Source organism: Dipodomys spectabilis, unplaced genomic scaffold (assembly GCF_019054845.1).
Source record: "Dipodomys spectabilis isolate Male_0828 unplaced genomic scaffold, ASM1905484v1 ptg000256l, whole genome shotgun sequence".
Lineage (NCBI taxonomy): Eukaryota > Metazoa > Chordata > Mammalia > Rodentia > Heteromyidae > Dipodomys > Dipodomys spectabilis.
Window position 1 is genome coordinate 733,222 of NW_024870933.1, and position 23,595 is coordinate 756,816.

Sequence of the window (23,595 nt, forward strand, 5' to 3'; positions counted from 1 at the left end):
AACCTGAAAAAAGATATGAAAACAGAACTTAGGAAGTGGCAAAAACTCTCATGCTCCTGGATTGGAAAGATCAACATCGTGAAAATGGCAATAATTCCCAAGGCTATCTACAAATTCAATGCGATACCTATCAATATTCCAACCTCATTCTTCAAGGAAATAGAAGAGTCAATCCAAAAATTCACATGGAACAATAAAAGATCCCAAATAGCAAAAACGATCCTCAACAGAAAGAACACTGCTGGAGGAATATCAATATCAAATTTCAAACTCTACTATAAAGCCACAGTAATCAAAACAACTTGGTACTGGCACAAGATCAGACGCCAGGACCAACGGAATAAAATTGAAAACCCCAAAATGAACCTAAAGACCTATAGCCATCCAATCTTCGATAAGGGAGCTAAAAAAATAGACTAGAAGAAAGACAGCCTCTTCAGTAAATGGTGCTGGCAAAATTGGTTAACTACTTGTAGAAAACTAAAGCTAGATCCTTACATATCACCTTGCACCAGAATCAACTCCAAATGGATCAAAGACCTCGGAGTCAAAGCAGACACTCTGAAAACATTACAGGATGGAATAGGAGAAACCCTAGGTCTCCTAGGCACAGGCCGAAATTTTCTTAATAGAGACCCAGAAACACAACAAATCAAAGAAAGGTTGGACAAATGGGATTACATGAAGTTGCAGAGCTTCTGCATGGCAAAGGACATAGCTAGCAAGATCAATAGAAAGCCCACAGATTGGGAGAAGATCTTCACTAGCCATACAAAAGACAAGGGTCTCATATCTAAAATATACCTGGAACTTAAAAAATTAAATCCTCCCAAAACAAATCTTCAAAGAAACAACTGCCCAATAAATAAGTGGGCTAAAGGCTTAAAGAGAAACTTCTCTGAAAAGGAAAGAAGGATGGACAAGAGAGACATGAAGAAATGCTCAACCTCTCTAGCAATAAAAGAAATGCAAATCAAAACAACATTGAGATACCTCCTCACCCCAGTAAGAATGGCTATAATCAAGAACTCTAATAACAAGAGATGCTGGAGGCAATGTGGACAAAAAGGGAACCTTACTGCATTGTTGGTGGGAGTGTAAACTTGTTCAACCACTTTGGAAAGTAGTATGGAGGTTCCTCAAAAGACTCCACATACAGCTTCCCTATGACCCAGCAATCCCGTTTTTGAGCATTTACCCAAATGATCACAAACAAGACTATACTAAAGCTACCAGCACGACTATGTTTATTGCAGCATTATTTACCGTAGTTAAGATATGGAACCAACCCAGATGCCCCTCAGTAGATGAATGGATCAAGAAAATGTGGTATATATACACAATGGAATTCTATGCCTCCATCAGAAATAATGACATTGCCCCATTTGTTAGGAAATGGAAAGACTTGGAAAAAATTCTATTAAGTGAAGTAAGCCAAGCCCAAAGAAACATAGGTCCCATTGTCTCCCTTATTTGCAATAACTAGTATATGTCTGAGTCAAGCAGAAAAGGTCAGATAAGTTTGTGTTAGGGGAATGAACCTCAAGATAAGTATTCAAATGTTTTTTTTTTGTTTTTTTTTTCCTTTCATGCAATTGTTTCTAACATATTTATAAGATGATTTCTATGTTGCTTTGTATGTCCCTCCCCCACAGTACAACCCATACTTTCACTGTTTTTGATGTTGGTATAATTTGTGGGGGGAAGGGAAAAAAACAAATCGTTTAACTAGGGATACAGATGGACCCATTGCAACAGTGAGATGCACAAGTCATTATGTCGAAAAACGAACATAACAACTTTGATGGGGGGATTGGGGAAGGATTGGGTGGGGAGAGGGGAGGAGTATGGGAAGGGATGGGAAGGGGAAACAAAGAGGAGGCAACAATGCTTGATAAGAAATGTACTCGTTATCTTGCCCATGTAATTGTAACTCCTCTGTACGGTATTCTCACAATTAAAAAAAAAATCACAGAATAGTTCTCAAATGCATGAAAAGTATTCATTTATTTATGTCATTTTGTAGAAAGTTTTCAAGAAAGACTGTTGGTGTGGCTCAAATGGTATTGTGCCTACCCAGCAAGCATAAAACTCTGAGTTCCAACTCCGATACCACTACATATACACAAAAATGGAAGAGTAAAAAAGAAAGATGGAAGTAAAACCACCCAGTTAAAGAATTTGAGAGAGAACACTGAAAACCAAATCAAGTCCATACGAGCTCTAAAACAAAGCTTCAACAAAGAATTCAAAGCCATCAAATCTGACCAACTGGAAGGAAAGAAATAAAACAAAAAATAGATAGTCTTGACAGTAGATTAGACAATGCAGAAATTCTTTCTAAAGAAAGAACAAATATTCAAAAGAAATCCAAGAAACAAGATACATATGTACAAGAGATAGAAGAAACAATCAGAAGGCCTAATTTAAAGCTAATAGATATTGAGGAGGGCCTAGAGAAGGAAGCTAATGGAATGGGAAATACACTTAACAGAGTTCTGGCAGAAAAATTCCTGAACATCCAAAAGAATAGTCCCATTCAGATACAAGAATCCTTTAGAAACCCAAATAGAAAAGACCAGAACAGGACATCCCACAGACACATTGTAATCTGCATAGGATCAATAGAAACCAAGGAAAGGATCCCAAGCTTTCAGGTAGAAAAGATCAAGTATAAAGGAAAACCAATCAGAATACTCACAAATTTCTTAGCAGAGGCCATGAGAGCAAAAAGAGCCAGGAATTAAGTATGCCATGCCCTAATGGCAAACAAGTATCAAGCAAGAATATTGTACCCAGCTAAAATCTCCGCATAACCAAAGGACAAATAAACTGCTACAGGAAAATAAAAACAATATATCTCCACCAAACCACCATTACAAAAGATACTTAAAGATATCTTATGAATAGAAAATGAAGAACACACTTTAAGCAGAGAAACAGCCCCTAAACAGAGAATCAGATAATCATAGTAAGAATTGATGAGACACAGACCCTAAGAAACCAGATAACATGGCAGGAACTACCAAACAGCTCTCAGTCCTAACTCTCAACATTAATGGACTTAACTCTCCAATTAAACCACATAGATTGACTAGTTGGGTCAAAAAGTAAGATCCTTTTATCTTCTGTCTTCATGAGGCACAACTTGCCCACAAAAAAAAAAAAAAGCATATTCTGAAAGTGAGAGGCAGGAATAAAATGTATCAACCAACTGGGCCCCATAAACACAGATAAAATAGGCTTCAAACTAAAATTACAAATTAAACTTTGTAGCTCATGGAGACTGAACTATGCATTGTTGAATCACCAGTGGATCTTTGAAGAGATCAGAAAGGAAATTCAAATATTCAAGATATTTAACAAAAATGAATATACAAAATAACAGCTCCTCTGTGACACAGCAAAGGTAGTACTCAGAGAAAGATTTTTGCCCTGAGTTCCTATATACCAACCTGAGAAATCTCAAACGAAGAATTTACTGATGTACCTCAAGCTTCTTGAAATGGGTCAGCAAGCCAATCTCTAATCTAGTAGACAGAAATTAAATGAGTCTAAAAACACCATCACAAAGATCAACGAAACGAAGACTTGGTTATTTAAAAAAAAATTGACAGACCTTAAGTAAATGTGATAAAATATATAGAAAGAACATACCCAAATAAATAAAATCAGAGATGAAAATGGGAATATCACCACAAAAACAAGCAAGATTCAGGATATTCTAAGGGAACACTTTGCAAACTTCTATGCTAACAAGTTTGAGAATCAGGAAGAAATGGAAGAATTTCTACCAAATATTGATATACTCAAACTAAACCAAAAAGGTCTAAACCAATTAAATAAACCCATATCAAATATTGAAAAAGAAATGGCAATAAAAGATCTTGTACTCAAGGAAAGCCCAGAACAAGACAGATTCACAGCCAAATTCTATAAGGCTTTTCAAAGGAGAACTCACTCCAATCCTCCTCAAACTCTTCAATGAAATTGAAAGTTAAAGATCACTGCCAAACTCATTTTACAAGTCCAGCATAAGCCTCGTCCCCAAACCAGATAGGGACCCATCAAAGAAAGAGAGCTATAGACCCACTTTATTTTTTTTAATAAACATCAATGTAAAATGTCTCAACAAAATTCTGGCCAAATGGCTTCACCAACTAATCAAAAAATTCATTCACTATGACCAAATAGGATTTATTCCAGGGAGGCAAAGCTGGTTCAATATACACAAGTCAATTAATGTAATTCAACCCATTACCAGAAGCAAGGACAAGAACCACATGATCATCTCAATAGATACAGAAAAGGCGTTTGAAGATCCAGCACTCCTTTATGATGAAAGCTCTGGATAAGATAGGAATCCATGGAACATTCTTCAATATAATAAAGGCTGTATATGACAAACCCACAGCTAGCATTATATGTAATGGTGAAAAGTTAAAAACATTTTCGCAAAAATTGGGAACAAGACAAGGATGTCTGCTGTCTCCACTCCTCTTCAATATTGTATTGGAATTCCTAGTCAGAACAATAAGGTAAGAGACAAATGTAAAAAGGATCCAAATGAATGAAGAAGTAAAACTTTCCTTTTTGCAGATGACATGATTCTGTATTAAAAAAAAAAACCCATACTGGTAGAAAAATGAAGGAGGGAGTAACGAATTCCAAAAGAAATATACTCACTACCTTATTTATGTAACTGTAACCCCTCTGTATATCACCTTGACAAGAATTTTTTTAAAAAAATTATAAACATAAAAAGAGCCCCATAGACTCCTCTTCCAAGTTACTTGAGGTGATTCAAAACTTTAGCAAAGGAGCGGGGTATAAAATTAATGCATAAAAATCAGTAGCTTTTCTGTATGCCAACAATAAGAAGAGCAAGGTTGAAATCAAAAAAGCAATAGCCCTTTTTGTATTAGTCCTCTCCCCCAATAAAACTACCTAGGAATTAACAAAAGAGGTGAAGGACCTCTATGATGAAAACTTTAAAAACCAAAAAAAGATATTAAAGCACATCTAAGGAAGTGGAAAACCTCCCATACACCTGGATTGGGAGGATTAACATCCTGAAAATGACAATACTGCCCAAAGCTATATACAAATTCAATGCAATAGCCATCAATATTCTAACAACATTCTTTAATGAAATAGAAGAAGCAATCCAAAAACTCATATGGAATAATAGAAGACGCCAAATACCAAAAACAATCTTTAGGAAAAGCAGTGCTGGAGGAAGATAATACCACACTTCAAACTCTATTATAAAGCTGTAGTTACAATATTTTCACAATAAAAAAAGTTTTTAAAAGCTGTAGTTTTAAAAATAGATTGATAGTGGCACGTGAATAGGCCTAAGGATCACTGGAATAGAATTAAAGATGCAGACATGATCCCACAGACCTATGGCCACCTAATCTTTGATAAGAGAGCCGAAATTATCAGATGGAAGAAAGACAACCTGTTTAACAAATGGTGCTGGCAGAATTGGCTATACATATGTAGAAAACTGAAGTCAGATCCTTACATATCACCCAGCACCAGAATCAACTCCAAACGGCTCACAGATCTTGAGGTAAGAGTAGATACCATGAAAATATTACAGGAAGGGATATGACATACACTAGAGCTCCTTGGCACAGGTCAAAACTTCCTAAATAAAGGTCCAGAAACACAACAAATCAAAGAAAAGCTGAATAAATGGGATCACATTAAATTGCAGAGTTTCTGCACGGCAAAGGACATAGCTAATAAGAAAGAGAAAGCCCACAGAATGGTAGAAAATCTTCACTAGGTATTCACATGAGACCCTTGTCAAAGGCCTCATATCAAAAATATACCTAGAACTCAAAAAAATTAAAACCCCAAAACAAATCCTCAAAGAAACTACCACTCCATTAGTAAGTGGGTTAAAGCATTAAAAAGAGACTTCTCCGGAGAGGAAATAAGAACAAAGAACAATCAATAGACACAACATCCCTAATCATAAAGAAATGCAAGTCAAAGCTATATTGAGATTCCCCCTCACCACAGTTAGAATGTCCATTAACAAGAAAATATATAATAACAGATGTTGACTTGCATCCAAAAGGGAATGCTACTACACTATTGGTGGTAAGGTAAGCTGGTTCAACCACTCTAGAAAGCAGAATGGAAGTTCCTCAAAAGACTAAACATATAACACCTCTATGATCCAGCAATTCCTTTCTTGGGCATTTACCCAAATGACTACAAACCAACCTGCACTAAAACCACCAGTACAACCATGTTCATTACAGCATTATTTACCATAGCTAAGATATGGAAACAACCCACACGCCACTTAGCAAATGAATGGATTAAGAAAATGTGGCATATACACACAATGGAAGTCTATGTTTCCATCAGAAAAAATGACATCACCCATTTATAAGGAAATGGAAAGACTTGGTAAAAAATCATGTTAACTGAAGTAAGCCAGACCCAAGGAAACATAGGTTCCATGGTTTCCCTCATTTGTAGTAATTAGTATATGTCTAGGATAATCTCAGCAGATAAACAGAATAGTTCAATAGCTATGTACATATGAACTTACAAGATGAGGAAAATTGAAATAAATTCCAAGATGTGGAAACAAGAGGGTTTTTTTTGTATTTTTGTTTTTTTTTAATATAATGTGTGAAGTTATTTCTTTTTTTCTTTCATTTCCCACTGCCCCCCACCCCCCTCTTGGTTTATACTCTGTTGTCACTGTTTTTGGTTTTTGGTACCCTGTGTCTTGTATATACATTTATGTGATTTGTGAAAGGGAAGGAAAATAAACAGAAAGAAAGGAGTTTTCAAGAAAGGAATAGTACACTTTCTTTTTTATATTTTTGTGAGCTTTTCTTCAATTCATTAGTCTTTATACCTTTTTTAGGTCATAACCACCTTATATTCCCCTTGTTCAAGTATCTTTTATTAGCTACAATCTCTACTCAATAATAAAATGTGTTTGATTAACATTGAATCATTTAATTCTTACTCTCATGAAAAATATTTTTATTGTTAATCCCAGTTAAGAATGATGAATGCAAGCAGGCATGGTTGTACATACCTGTAATGCTAGTAGTCAGGCATATAAGGACAGAGGAGGGTACATTAAAAAAACAACAACAAACTTGTATCAAAGACAGGAGATGAGAGAGAGAGAGAGAGAACAGTAAAATCTTGCTAATGTAGTAGTTATTTGAATTAATAGCCTATACTTGCTGTTAGGCAGTTGTTTGTAAAAATGACACATTTTGACAGATGGCACTGTTCTTTGTAGTGTGGTACAGGCTGAGTGTGCAAGGCAACCCACACAAACAAGTAAAATGAGCTAAAGAGAACACATGTAATCACTCTGCTTTCCTCTTATTGTGCAAATTAAACTGCTCATGAGAGAAATGCAGTTTTGAAATCTGTTGTAATCTGGTTTGTAGGGTATAGGTGAAGACAGATGCTATACAGGTCCAGAGACAAAAAAGAAAAAAGATTACATGGGTAATTTACTAGGAGTTTTTATGCTAAGTGGTTACACTGGGGTAAGAGTTGGCAATTTGGCCAGAATAAAGGAATATCTAAACCTTTATCTCTCTTTCGTATCCTCATTCTTCTCCCTCCATTCCTTTCTCATTCCCTTTTCCTCCCTCCCTTTGAACCTCAGTTCTAGCATTTCCTTGAGTTCTTTTCATCACTTTTCAAAGTTCATAAAGTTTGGGAATTCACTTGGTTTTGCACATTTCATGAAGCTATGCAAGCATGGCCTGGGATTAGGATAGACATCAGTCAGAAATACTGCAATATTGTAAAAAGTGCTATTCTAGCAGAATTTCTAACCCAATTTAAACCTATCCATTCTTGATATCTTCTGAGAAATATTTAGTATCATGGGATTTACAGCCCAATTTTCTGACCGAACAGGTTCAGATAATTTCTAAAACGCTTATAAGCAATTTTAAAAGTCGTGCCAAAATATCTGACTTAAATGTTCTTTCAAACCACAATAAATTGCTCTTTTATTTCCTATGCAAATATTTTATTTCACTTTTAAAATATTATATTTAAGTAGTTGTACAAAAGAGTTACCATTCAACAAAGCAGATTATTAATACAGTACATGTTTTTAAAATTATACCTTGGTTTAAGTTTATTTTTTACAAGTGTTATTATTATTGTAAAGGTGATGCACAGGGGAGTTACAGTTATGTAAGTTAGGTAATAAGTACATTTCATTTCAAACATTGTCAGATCTTTCCTCATTTTCCTCCAGTTTTTCCTTCCCATCACTTCTAAAATTTGTACAGTTTATTTTCTATGTTGTGTCTAGTGAGTATCATTGCTGTATTTGTTCACCCTTTGCCCCACCATTACTGTACTTCCCTTTACTCTCATCAAAACAGATAAACTTACATACAAGAAAAAGGATACAGAAATGAAAACAAAAATAAAAACAAAACCAAAACAGCAACAAAGGAGAGGCAAAAAACAACAAAAAAAAGAAGCAAAACTCTTGTTTTCATTTCTTGGAATTCATTTTGATAATCGTCATTTTATATAGTTATTGAACCTTTGTGATCCTCTCCTAAGAAGATCTTCCTTTGGTCTCACTGTGTGAGCATCTAGTGACCTGTATAATTTATCATGCCCAAGTGTAATTTTTTTGTGGTCTACTATTCAATGTGTTTATTTTCAGATTCATAGGCGTGTTCTAGTTAAGACAGATTAAGGGAACCATGCAATCTATTTTACTTTGGGCCACATGAGCACCTCTTATTCACTATGCAACTAGTGTTTGGTTAATTCTATGTAGATAGTTAAAGCCACTAAGAAGGTTTCTGTGTTACAGTCTCTTACTGTTGTAGTATGGGCTTACCAGTTTTATTATTAATTACATTTTATGTATATTACTAGTTGAAGCATGGAGATATATGTATTATAAAATTACACATTGCATTCTATTTGTGTAAATGAAAAATTAAATGGCACTAATACTATGCATTTTTTTAGAATTTTCCTTTTATCTGGAATTCAATCAATAAACATTAAATATTGACTTGGCTCTAAGACAAGAATGGATTACATAAGTTATAGTATCTGATTTATTTAGACCAGGAATATAACATATGGTCCTAAAGTCAAATAAAATGGGAAATCATCTTTTTGCTTGAGCAAAAAAAAAAATTACAGAGAAATCTGCTATTTGGGATGTACTGCAGAGTTTCTGGATATGCTTCTAATTGGGACAAAAGTATATGAAGATTCATGATTATCTAATGATTGCAGTTTTGGCAAATAATTTGTATCTTAGAACTATAAAAGATTATAGCTAGCAATATATATTGTGTGCTATGATTGATAATAAATGTTTTAAACTTTTGGTAGGTAAACTTCAGATAAAATAAAATTCAATTTTTATTCTAAAATTATTTTCTGAAGAAGGTTTAACAAATGTTCCAGACATTTATTGATCAAACAGCTTGTATCTTCTAGTTCCTAGGCTGTTATACAAAGTATATGGCAATCATTACTCCATTCTAAGAAGTAAATGAATACATAAATAAATAAATAAGTTAAAAACTTTTATTAGATCCACCAGAGAGAAGAGGGCTCAAAATATATTGTTTCATCCAAGATCAGAAATACAAGAAGGTAACCACAAAGATATCACAAGTACTCGAAGAAGCCCTCAGAGGACATCATCACAGGATCCAGCAGCAGTTTAGAAAATCTCAACTTTTATTAAAGAATAGGCAGAGGTGCAGATTGGAAAAAAATATTTATCCCTGTGACTCAGTTGTTTTTGCCATAATGAATAATGACAATAAAAATGTTATGATGTCAATGCAACTCAACCCTTCATTATGTCTCTATCTTTGTAACTTAGTATTGGAGGTCTGTAGCATCTTTATTCTCCATCCTACACATTCTTTCTAGTTGTATTAATTACTTCTTTACTTCTTTTTCTTCCTATCCTCTTACTTATCTTTTTCAAGTTCTAAAAAATAATCAAGCATTTCTGAATCACGAGTCAGCTACTCTTATTGATCATGCCTGGACTTGATTATTCATCTAGTGATTGGTTAGCCTAGGCTTGCATAAGATGGGGCAGTTTTTCCTCTGTTTGCTATGTCTTTCTTTCTTCACCTAGAAAAGGCAGGTGGTGGTGGTATACTCTGAGAAGAAACAACTTGAACGTTCTCCTGAATCCTAGACTAGGAAAGTGTATATCACCAGTAGCTTTTTTCATTAGTAAAATAAGTCATGTTGACTATAATTCAAAGCTAGAGTGGGGAAAAAATTCTTCCTCCTTTGTCACATGGCATTGCTTTGCTTTGTTTTGTGTTATTGAAATCTTGCATTGATTTATGTTACTAAAATCACTTCTAATTCCCTTTGCATTACATAGCCTAAAGAACCTGGCCTGATCTGAATATGTGTGGTTTACCTTACTATGTCATGAAGTTCAAGTAGACATAATGTTCAGTATGTCATAATGTTCAGTAGACATAATGTCAAACTGATAGTAATTTCAATAAAAATTTACAGTTATTTGCTCACTGCTAAGTCCTGAAGTGTCCTTTCCCTTTCTCCCTATTAGTAAATTCCTAATCATTCTTAAAGATTAAACTTGAAGTCAAATGTTATTTTCTTGAAAACTGTTTCCTAACCCTTGAGACAAAAAATTATCTATGGTAAATATTATTTTAGAGATGATAAAGGGATAGAGAAAAAGAGAACCAGACTCTTGTTTTCTGTTTCATAACATAATAGAATGATTCTGTCTACCTATCAGCAAATGCAGTCAATGCTATCATCAAATCTATCCAGCATTCAATAATTTCTATAACTTGCTTTACAACAGTGGTCCAAGGCTAATTCTGTCTCTCATGAGTTGTTAGAACAGTGCTTTACTGGTTACTCTATGTCTGTTTTCCTCACTCTACACTCTATCCTTCATATTATGCCTCTGTAATATCAAAGTTATACATATTTTTTTCACAAACTTGCCTCAAATTCTTGAATAATATAGCTTCACTCCCCGTCCCCACCATCTCTTTTCTGTACTTTGAGTCACAGTCTTACTAAGGTTAGGTAGGTACTTTACTACTTGAGCCATATCCAAAACCCCCTCTTCTTTTCAGGTTTTGTTTGTTTGTTTGTTTTTGCCAGCACTAGTTTAAACTCTGGGCTTCACACCTGCTTGGCTTGTTTGCTTGGCTGGTGCTCTACCACTTAAGCTATGTATCTAGTTCTGATTTTTGGATGGTTATTTTGGAAATGAAGTCTCATGGGTTTTTCTGCCTGGATTAGCTTGAACCACAACTTTCCAGAGTTCAGCTTCTGAGCAGCTAGGGTTATAAGTGTGAACCACGAGTATTCAATTTTTTAGTTATTTTTGAGATGAGTTATTTTTTTTTTGACCTGAGAGAATTTGGCCCATGATTTTTCTATCTGTGCATAGCTGGGGTCTCAGACATATACTAGTACACTCAACTCTATTGAGGCAAGTCATATTAACCTGTTGTTGTGGCCGTTCTTTATTCATTTACTTACTTACTTACTTGTTTATTTAACTTCCTAGCCTGACTTCAAACCATGATCTTACTGATCAACTGTGAGCTATCCTGCCTAGGAACCCCTGTTGCATTTTTCTGGTCTCATTTCCTCTTCTTCTTGTTTAACCTATCAAAGACACTGTCTTCTTGCTGTTTCATACAGACATGGCACTTGCTCCTATCCCAAGGTCCAATAGTTATGTTCTTTATATTCCCTTTTCTCCAACAGCTTCAATCTTAGTGTGTCATCTTAATTAAGCATTATAAAGACAACATTGTTAGAAGTTGGAGCTCCATTCTCCTCTGCATTATATTTTCCTTAGAACTCATAATCCAACATGTGTCTTCTCCTCCCCCTCTCTTCCTCTCCCTTTCCTTCTGCTCCCCTTCACTCTCTTCTCTCTTCTTCCTTTCCTCCTCTTTTCTCTTCCTCATTCCTCTCTTCCTTCTCATAAGTCCATTTATGTCAGGCTTTTATTCTTACGTTTGTTTTGCTTTTGAGGGAGAGGGGTCCATTGTATATCATTGCCTGATAAGAGAGTCATGGGACACATTTACTTCCCATCATTTGGCATTTGTCCTACCTCCATCAGACACCAGAATACATAAGTGTTTTCTAATTGAGATTTGTGTTAGTTTGTTCAAATTTTAATTGTTTTTATATTATTATTCGTGCATGTTATTAGTACATGCTAGAACTGAAATTGAATCTACATTGTAAAACCAAATCTCTCTGTGGCTGACATCTTGATATGGCAATGATATTCAGCTTCAGAAAAATCTGACTGAAGAGTGTTAATTTATTGAGCCTATTAAATCTATAGTCAATGTTCAGTTGACATATGTATAATATATAATGCAAGATATATAATTCATGTAGCAAAATTCCAACAAGATACAGAGCACATTATTATAAATATCCAGTGCTTTTTAAATCACAATAGTGATTATTTGTTCTCCTTGGGAGCTGGGAAATGTATTGTTGGCTAGCAGTGACCCTAGCTCCAAATATTAGATGAAAAGATGTACAAATCTCTTATTTTAGGTATTATTCTGATTATCCAGCTTCCTTTCCCAGGATTGTTTTGATTTCCTGATAGTTAATAGTTCTAGAAAAATATTTTTCACATAATAATTATCCTCACAAATGGAAAAGTTAGTATATGAGGAAGTATAGACTCTTTCTTACACACACAAACATTTTCCATAGTTATCTTATCTGAGACTTAAAATTTAATATTTAGTTCTTCTATTTTATATTCTTCTTGTCTCCTGGGAGAAAGTACTGCTGCTCACAGCACAAGTTTTTCTGATTTGACTTATCTGTCATTTTTTCCACATTTATCAAACAAACTATGTTTCATAGCTGTTTACCCTAGAGTAAAATGCTTTAAGTCCATGCCTAAATTTTATTAAATCTTCAGAGCATATTTAAACATTTTCCCATTTTAAAAATCACAAAGGCAGACAGTTAAGAAATAATTTACTTTACCCTTTAATGAAGTCAGTAATGCTATTTTTCATGATCACTTAACATTATTTTCACGAACCTTGTGTTACTGTAAGGATATCACTACTAATTCACCAAGTTATTAGTTGCCATCAATGAGCAATCTTACCTGAATATGTTGCTTCATCCTCAAAATGCTCTTTTGAGATGTGTTGTGTTTATTTAGTCTGCTTTATGGATGGGAAATTGAGACAGAAACCCATTAAACAATGTTTCCAATATCACAGACATAGTAAAGGCTAGTATTAAGAGTTTTCACCTTGGCTTGCTGTTTTCTCTTATTGCAAAATCTAAATAATTGAAATTTTCTAATCTATAGAGACTGTATTTTAGCAATATACTAAATGTAGTCCAATATAATGAAAATGTATTTAATGTGCTATGTCATATGTCAGAAAATTTACAGAGAGAAAAGCATGAGAAAGTTGTGATAGCAAATTCTGTGTACTTTTCAATTATTATTATAAATTAAAGCAATTCAATGAGAGTTCTCAAGATAAAATAAAATTAAGATTCATTTTGAAGTCTAATCCCTAAGTAGATATTATTGGCTTTATAAATTAATAAGTATGACTCTTTGCTTTCAAGAAAATTTATTTTTATATTACCTAAAATTTGAAAATGCATATTGAATTAATTTTGTAGTCAATTGAGAAGAAAGAGAAGGAAGAATATGTATTTATGTGTGTGTGTGTGTGAGAGAGAGAGATAGAGATAGAGAGAGAGAGAGAGAGAGAGAGAGAGAGTGTCCTGGGGCTTGAACTCAGGGCCTAGGTGCTGCCTTTGAGATTCTTTTGCCCAAGACTAGTATTCTATCACTTGGGCTACAGATCTACTTCTGGCTTGCTTTTTTTTTTTTTTGTAGTTAGTGAAGATAACAGTCTCATAGACTTTCCTGCCTGGGCTGAATTTGAATTGCAATCCTCAGATCTCAGCCTCCTGAATAGCTAGGATTGCAAGTATGATCTACTAGCCACTGTTTGTCTGTAACTTTTTACATCACAAGTATTCATCTTTCTGAATGTCTAATTTCCTCACAACACCTCTTTGCAAGTGGCATTTCCTTCTAGTTTTAAAGAAATTGATAAAAACACTTAGCTTAAATTTCCTAAGACACATGGCAAAAATCCAATATGTGGCAAGATCACATTAATGTAAGTGTACTCGATTCTTTATGTTGCTAAATGCTGAGTCTATGGAGATCTAGTGGAAGGATAGTAAAGGATGAAATAAAAGAAGTCACAGGATAGGAGAAATTTTTGAAAGCCATTAGTGTCTGAATTCACTTTGAATGAATGGAAAGCACTGAAGGTTTTTGCTTAGACTTACAACAGAATCTAACTTAAGTTTTATCAGTATTATTGTACTATTTTCAGTTTACTCTTTAGGATAATGGCTGAAATATGAGGCCAGACAGGGGCTATTACAAGACGATGCAGAGAATATATTTTAAAACTTACATTGAAGACATGCAGACCCAAGAGGATTTGCTAATGGATAGGATGAATCATCACTATATCATACTATATAAAATATTATGCATCCTTTTTTGCCAGCTCCTTCATACTGCATAAAGATATTATGCTTCTGGACCAATTCATATTTTAGAAAGAGTATAGGGCAAATAAATTTTAGGAAAATATTCTGAGCAGCATGGCAACCAATCTCTTAGAATGATCCTGTGATAGATCATGAGATTTGAACTGGGAAAGTGGTTGATGAGATGGAGATCACTGTGCAGACTAAGGATAAGAACTAGACAGTTTTTGGTCAAAATGAATGAGAGAGAAGAATGTTAATAGGGTTCTGACTTAAATTTTGACTAATGGTCCATTCAAAGATGAAGAAATACAGAAGAAATAGGCGGAGTGCGGAAGATAGAACAGGAAAAGGTGAGTTCAATTTTTTTGTCTTTTTTTAGAAATGAGATCGTTCTCAAGACACTTACATAAATATGATTTAGATGAGAGATGGGGATGGAGTTGGGAATAAGCCTCATTATTGGTAGCTAAAGCCACAAGAAGAGCCTAAGTTGCTTAACCAGAAAGCTTTGAAAGCTGGGTGGTGATGGTGGTGGGGAACCAAAGGATTAAGGATAGAATTAAGAGGAATATTTGAATTTAAAGAGTAGGCAGAGAAACAAAAAGGACTAGGAGTAGTGAACAATAGCAGCTATTAATGGCTTGGGGCAAGATACAAGATAATGCAAATGGAGAGAGAAGCTGTGGGAGAGTGTGGTGTGGTGGACAGTATTGAAATCCTGATAAAAGTTATGCGATTGTTTCTAACACATTTAAAAGATGATTTCGTTGTTGCTTTGTATGTCCCTCCCCCACGGTATAACCCCTGCTTTCACTGTATTTGATGTCGGTATAATTTGTGGAGGGGAAAGGAAAAAACAAATCGTTTAAATAGGGATATAGGTGGACCCATTGCAACAAACGTACAAGTTGTTATGTTGAAAACGAACTTTACAACTTTGGTGGGGGGGGGAGGAGGGTTGGGGGGGTAGGTGGGGGGAGAATGGGAAGGGATGGGAAGAGGAAACAAAGGAGGAGGCTACAATGCTTGATAAGAAATGTACTCATTATCTTGCCCATGTAATTGTAACCCCTCTGTACAGTATTTTCACAATTAAAAAAAAAATTCAAAAAAAAAAAAAAGTTATGCCCGGTGCCGGTGGCTCAAGCCTGTAATCCTAGCTACTCAGGAGGCTGAGATTTGAGGATAGTGGTTCAAAGCCAGCCCTGGCAGGAAAGTCCGTGAAACTCTTATCTCCAATAAACCACTAGAAAACCAGAAGTGGTGCTGTGGCTCAAGTGGTAGAGCGCTAGCCTTGAGCTGAAGAGCTGAGGGACAGCGCCCAGGCCCAGACTGACCAAAAAAAAAAAAAAGTTACAGTAAATCAAGGATAGAAACGAATCAAATCTACTTGGCAACATAGAACTATGTTGACTTTGCTAATTTCAAAGGTAAAGAGTGGCCTGACCATTAGACAAGTGTCTCCTATAGCCAGTTACTTGAGTTTTGAATCTTTTTTTCTTCATTTCTCATGTTCCAATTTATGGCATATCAGAAAATGGAGATTTCAGGGTCTGTCTGAATTGCAACAAGAAACTATTGACTCCATGTAAGAGTATGATTTCTCTTAAAATATGATCCTCAACTAATTTTAATTTTCACTGAAAATATTAAAAAAATGAATGTATAGTGTCACAAAGTGCATTTTTCACTTCTGGCTTAATCATAGATGTCTCATTTTATTTTTAGTGTTGCTAAGAATTACTCTCTTTGGTTGCTAATCAATATAGAGTCACAAAGTGTCAGCTATTTGTGACTTTCATGATCTATTTTGAACACCATGCAACTTACATTCAAGGAATGTCACATTCCACATTGTGCTATGTTGGATGACAATATCATTTTACACTGAATTCTGAATTCTTTACACTCCACCACTAATATATCTGGAAGTGAATACCCTAATTTGTGAGCTACATAACTCCTTTGTTTCCTTGCAATAGATGTCATATTAAACTGTCCCTCATACTCCCAAAGACAGTGTTCCTTCCCTATAAAGCACCCCATTATACCCATTTGCAGTGTAGAGCTTTTGTAGTCTCTCAGAGCTCTATTCATGTCCCCTCTCATAAAGGCTTCTTTGTAACATGCACATTAGAAGAATTCCCTAAATCTCAGGTTCTATGAAAGAATTACAGAGAGAAAAAGAAGAAAATGTTAACTTATACATTTGGTGTAAATATAAGTACTAAATTGGTCAACTCAGAATGTGGTAGCATTTACAATAATACAAACAACATGAAGACATTTTGTTCCAATTTTTTCTTGTTCTGACTAAAGTGCCTCTCTTTGCCTGCCTTAAAAGTATTTAGCTACTGATTATACGTTCACTTTACTACACTTGCACCTTTGACCTTATGTTTGCAATGCAAGAAACTTATGCATATGCAGAGACCAAAAATTTCCATAAGGCACTTTTTATGAAACTTAACATTTGTAACAAATATAAGGATTTTTGCGGAGGAGGGATTTCAAAGTTAAGTTTTTTATCCTATCTACGTACCATTTCAAGTTTAAATTTGGCTCTGAAAACAAAAGTATTTCTATTTTGTTTGATTCCTATGAGCTCGTGATTCTTGGAAGGATAAAGGAATGAATAAAGGAAGAAGAGAAAAAAGGAAGGAAGGAGAGAAAAAAGGTAGGTAGGGAGGAAGGAAGGAAGGAAGGGAGGAAGGAAGGAAGGAAGGAAGAAATAGAAATCATAGGAAGTCAGAGCTGTATTAAGCTGTGGTAAATGGAATTCACCTTTTATAGCCTCTATGTTTTATAATGAAGATACTTCATTGAAACAATGATGCATACTCTAAGGGTTCCCTGGAGAGCAGTAAATCCTGTTTGGAGGGATTCATGAATATGTGCATTAGCAAACTGAACTGGAACTCCCTCAAAAAAAAAAAAAAAAAGCAAACCACAAAAGAAGCTGATCCAGTGATCAGGTTCTGATTATGTATATAACCAGGTTATCATATTATCTGTCTTACCACAGGAATGGAGGGGGGCGGTAAGGTAGGAAGGGGTGGGAGAGGACAAATGTGTGCTTTCCTACCACCTTAGATGAGAAATGCCAAAGGGAATAAATATCTCCTGGGATGCTCATCATTTGAAACTCACACAGAGACTTTCAGTGCTAGGTAAAAAGAACAGAAAATAAACAAATGCTCAAAGTTTAAATAGATTACTCTTACTTTTTGCATAAGAGAAATCATAGAATAAACCTTCAGGATGCGTATTGAAAATGTGTATTTCAGCACTGATTTGCAGTAAAAAACTGCATTGAATGAAAACAAAATTTGCTAGATTGTACAAATGAGGGAAGTGTGGAGGCAAAGTTCACATGCACACAAAAAAGTTCACAAAACTGTGCCTTAAAGATGAATGAGGAACACATGGCAGATCTCGAAGTACTAGTTTATTTAAAGTACAAAGAATTCCATGGAAAATATTTCTAACCAGCAGTTGGTGCCCAGGTTTCAAGAAAAATGTAGCCTACCACTAAAATAGTTACGATGATAAAAAGCACCTAGGTATATTTGCAGTCTTAGTGCTCCAATATTTCAAATAAAACTAAGGGCATATAAAAAGAAGAAATTCCCCAAACCTTGATTACATAGAGAAATAACAGAAAAGCTTGAAACATGTTAAATTACTTTCACATTTAGAATAACTTTTATTACAAAAAAGGTTTCAATTAAACAAATCAGTCTATAAATACAGTACATCTTGATCAATGCCACTCATTTTATCAATCTCCCCAAAGTATTCTTTTTTAATGCTTTGCCAAATTGAAATACCATTCACAAATACTAAGAAATTTGGAGGTTTGAAGGTTTGAAGGTTTTATCTTTTTTGAAATGCTGAAGAAGGAATTTATACAATCTTTTCTAGCGTGTTATTTCCATTATTAAATTCTATGCTCTGAATTCAAACTCTTGTCAGTTTTAGGAGCATGTTGTATAAACAGAGAAAAAAGAATATCTTCCCCAAAGTCCAATTGTAATAACATTTTAGAAACAACTACTTACTTCTTGCCTTAACATATCAGTTATGGTTTCAGGATCTGGTAATGTATTTTCAGAAATTGTTTCAGCATTGTTTCTGGTCATCATAATCATGGAGGAAATATTGTCTAAGCTTGTTCATTATGTTCTCAAACCTCTGTATTCAAAAGCTTCCTGGAAGTGTGTGTGTGTACGGGGGGTTCTCTCCAGTCCTATCCAAGGGGGGTCTTTGCCACTCTCAGTATATATAATAGGATCAAAGGAAGCATGTAGCTTTAGGAGAATATTGCATGTACATTATTTCTAACTTTGCACCCAAAGCTGTTTTCATAGTTTGGAAAATGAGTACTTTGCCAAGCTCCAAGGAAGAAAGCATTTTATTTAGTAATAGCTCAAATGATACAGAAAAAAAAAGAAAAAAAAGAAAGAAAAAAATATCTCTGTGTGCTTTTGAACTAGCCCTCATGGCCTGATTCACTATTTTGCCCATTTTCTTGGCTTTTTGAGCTTCACACTCACACAAAAATGAAATTGTACAAAACACTTAGCACTACTTTTTTCATAGCCAGTAATGGGGCTTTCACAGCACAAAAGTAGGAAAAAATTATTTGGAAAGGTGAACAGGCTTTAAGAAAAGCTTGTAAACTGTCCTCATCTATTTTGACTCAGCCTTCTACCCCTAGATGACATATTTTAATTCTAGCTACTAGAATCGCTGGAAAAAAAAAATTCAGTATTTTCAGTATTTTCAGTACTGAGTATGATCCTGAATACTGAACCACAAAACAAATTTCATAGAGAAAAATGGTTTGCAAAGGCAGATTTCTATTTACTGATTTTGGGTATGTATGCCTATGAATCTATGTTTCCCTCTACCCATTAATCAGTTGCAGAATTTACAATATACAAACTGAAAATGTGACTTTGAGCTCTTTTTCTTTTGCAAATAAGTCATGTCAGGATTTTAGAAGTTTTACCTTGTGCTAAAAAAAAGAAGACAGTTTCTGCTAGCAACGTCACTATGTTTGGTGAAATAGAGCTAGTTAGTAAATTTCAGTGTGAATGTGCGCACATGTGAAGTGGGGGAGTAAAAGGTCAAAGGGTAAATTCCATTTGCTGTGACATATTTTTATGAGCTGAATCACACCCAGGTTTTAGCCTTGAAAGGCGATGCGGATCTGAGAAAGGGTAGTAACATGGATGCTTAGGTCAGGAAAATCCTCAAGTAGTGCTCTTCTAAATTAACAGTTAATTGCTCCTCATCCTGATATATTCTTCCATTTGAATTGTATTGTACCAAGACTTGAAGAGATCCATGTACTATTGCATACATTCTAGTAATATTTTGAGTTGCAAAATATGAAGTATCTGGGAGAATTCACCTTCCTTTTATATCTCTGGGATTTTTTTCTGCTTGTTAGAGGGGATGAGGAGTAAAACAGCCTTGAAAACCAGAAAGGAGGAGGAGACTACGTGGGAGTTAGTTCCCAGCACAAGGCTGACAAAGCACTGCTGCCTCAGGAAAGAAAATGCTAACCAGGGCCAGGAGAAAAACGGCTGGCATGATGCGTGCCTCTGTGTGTGTGTGTGTGTGTGTGTGTGTGTGTGTGTGTGTGTATGTGTGTGTGTGTGTGTGTGTGTGTGTGTGGTGTGTGTGTGTGTGGTGTGTGCAGGAGCCAAGCTTTGTTAGAAACCTTAACTACTTACCCCAGCCTGCCCTCCCTGCCCCTTTGCTCAGGTAAACCTGGGGATCCTGGGAATCTTGATCTGGGTTTTAAGAAAGGAGGTGCTGCTAGGAAAAGAAAGGCCAAACAGAGAAGAGAAACCAAAGGCGAGAGGGGAGGGGGGGACGAAAGAGAGAGAAGGAGGGAAGGAAGGCAAAAGGGTGAGAGGGAAAAGGAGAGAGAGAGAGAAAAGAGGGAAGGAGGGAAGGAGAGTGAGAAGGGAAAGGCAGAGAGAAAAAAAGGAAAGAAGGAAGAAAGGAGGAAAAGAAAAAGCAAGCAAGAAGAAAAGAAAAGAAAAGAAACGAAAAGAAAAAAGAAAAATTAAGTTGATGGGAAAAACGGAGGAAGAAACGTCATAAGGGTCAGGGGCCACAGTGAAGGCAGGAGCAGCTGTTGTGGCCTCCATCGGGCCCTCCTAGTCGGTCCAATGTGGCTGCTGCAGTGACAGCCCGGAGTGGCAACAGCTGTGGGCAGCTTCTGCCTGAGCCCTGCGTGCACTGAGGTCAGACGCAGAGTCCTTATCGCTCCCGTCTTCTGAGCAAGCAAATTCTTCTCATTCCTTTACTCTGGCTTCCCCGCATCAGCTGACTGGCTGCTCCCTTTTCTGCTTGGGAATTTGGCAAACCCTCCCATTAGGATGCAGGCGAATGACTCTAGGTTTGTTCTAGTTTGGAATCAGCCTGTAGACCAGGCCTCTTCCTAGGCGTCTGCACTCTGGAGAAATGTCCAGGGCCTACACAGGACCTTAATTTTCAGAGTTGATGGGGACAAACTCAGACATAACTTGAGATGGTGACCAGTTCCAAGGCAGGGGAAAGAAAACGAACAAATTAGGCAATTTCAGCATTATCAGAGACAGCATTATGACCCTTTTTGTTGTAAAAGGAACATAAATGTAGCTACAGATTGAACGAAGTTATAGGCCATAAAAGGGCAAGAGAGAAAAGGGAAGAGATAATAGGCAGTGTCCATTTGAGCCTGTTATACTTGCTGTTTCAAATCTATTCCCACAGTGTTAGTGGCAAATACATAGTTTACGGGCAATAATAAATGCGGGGAGGAGGGAGGATAAGTGGGACTGAGGCCTGCACACAGCCTTTAGCGTGCTGACAATTGCTGTTTATTTGCTTTTCACTTACGAAAATTACACAGGGCAAGGTTATATGTGAGACAAACGTCTTTGTATTATCTTTTGCTCACATTTTTGGAAGTTAGGGTGACAGAGAGCATTCAACTTTATTTTCCTCATTTAGATAAACAAAAATATCCATCCGCCCTTTAAAAATAAGTATGGATTTGTGTCTATTAAATACTTGTGCAAAAAGTAATGGCACATTTTGGGGGCATTTGTGGGTATAATCTTCTCCTTTATTAATCATTTCCTCCAAGAGTGATAAATTCTGCTCCAAAGTGTATAAAAATTCACATCTATGAGCTTCAGTTCTGCAGGGCAATTATGTATGTCTTTATATATTGAGCATTTAGACATTGTTGGTTTTAGACAATGTACTTTCTTTCAAGAAAATTAAAGATATTTATTTTGGCCCATTTATTTATTTATTTTTATTGTTATGATTAAGAAGTTGTACATTACCCGACTTAAGCACTTAAGTCGGGTAATGAGTATAATGTTTCTTGGACATTGTCACTCTTTGCTTTCCTGTTTCATTTGTTAAAGGTATAAACTCTATGGAGTCAAATCTCATGACTTCTCTATATAGTTGGAAACCACTATACCCTATTTACTTTAAAATTATTTTGTTGGAATGAAAAATAAACCAAAAATTTCAATTTGCACATATATAATAACTGATTTTAGCTACGTGGAAAAATAAGTTTCTCTTTTTTTTAAGATGCAGAAAACCAATGTCTAATTCCAAAGAGATAAATAAAAATATAAAAATTAATACTCTATCTTTAAATTTAAAAATATTTTACCTTTTGTTCACTGAAAGTAGAGTGGAATATGTGCACATTATATTATTTTTGTCACATAATATGGTCAAGTTGTTCTAATGTAATGACTAAAATAGACATTTTGTTCAAATGTAAATTGTTTCACTTAAATTCCAGCAGTATTTTGAAGCATTTCACAAAAAATGTAAAAGAATTTTCTTAGAAATAAGTGAAAATTGAAAAAATAACCGAAAATCGACTATTTGATCATTTCAATATTTTCAACGTGAAGTTATAGGAAATACAATGAAATATGTGTGATTATATTAGAACTTACTTTATTAAGAATAGTCTTTAAGTAACTTTCAAAAATAAAATTATAGTGTTTATGTTAATATGGTAATATAGATTAATAGAAATTTTGTGTCTCTGAATTCACTGAGTAAAGTATTATATATGAGTGATTACATTTTTCTCTATTTTTATTTGAGAGTGTTTATTTTGAGGTTAAAATTTGTGTATTTACCAAGTTTTATTCTTTATGGGCTATTTCCATTAGTTAAAAAATCAAAGATTTATTTATTCATGGATTAATTATAATTTGCTATCTGATTATTTTATTGATTTTTCTAGACCCTGATATGGAACACTTTTGATATTCAGTACTTTTAATAGAATAATATAAAATGAAAAAGGGCTCAGATAACAGAAACTTACTTTTTCAACACATAGCTTAATAATATGTATGCTTTAAAATGAAGATTAAAATAGTATGTTATTTCTTTATAATCAAACAAAAGCTCACTGAATGAAGATTCGGCTATTTCCTGTGCTTTGTTTAATTCAAAGTGCCCTCTACTGTCAAAAACGTGTACTACTCAGAAAAATAAAAATGACAAGTCTGAAATCAAAATTTTGACAGTGAAAGACAGAAAAAAACTACAATAGATAATGGCATCCTCACTCAGCCCTGGGGCCATTCAGTTTGGAATGTTACATTGGTAAACAGTCATGCTTCCTTTCCAAGTTAAAAGTTACATTAAATTATTAAACTGTACAACTGCTGCCAAACTTCTTTTTCGTTAGCTTTGCTATTAAAACTGAAACTTTCTATAGCATTTATAGTAATGATCTGAACACTGCATAGAATGATTTCCAAACTACACATATCTTGGTATGTGCAGGACTTCTCCCCCATGAGTTTCTTCATTAGAGCATTTCTCTTTCCACTATCATTATAGGCATTTACAAAAGAAAATATTTATCATTATTGTAACAAAATTACATCTGTGATTCAGTGCGGGAAAAGGACTTTAAAAACCTGT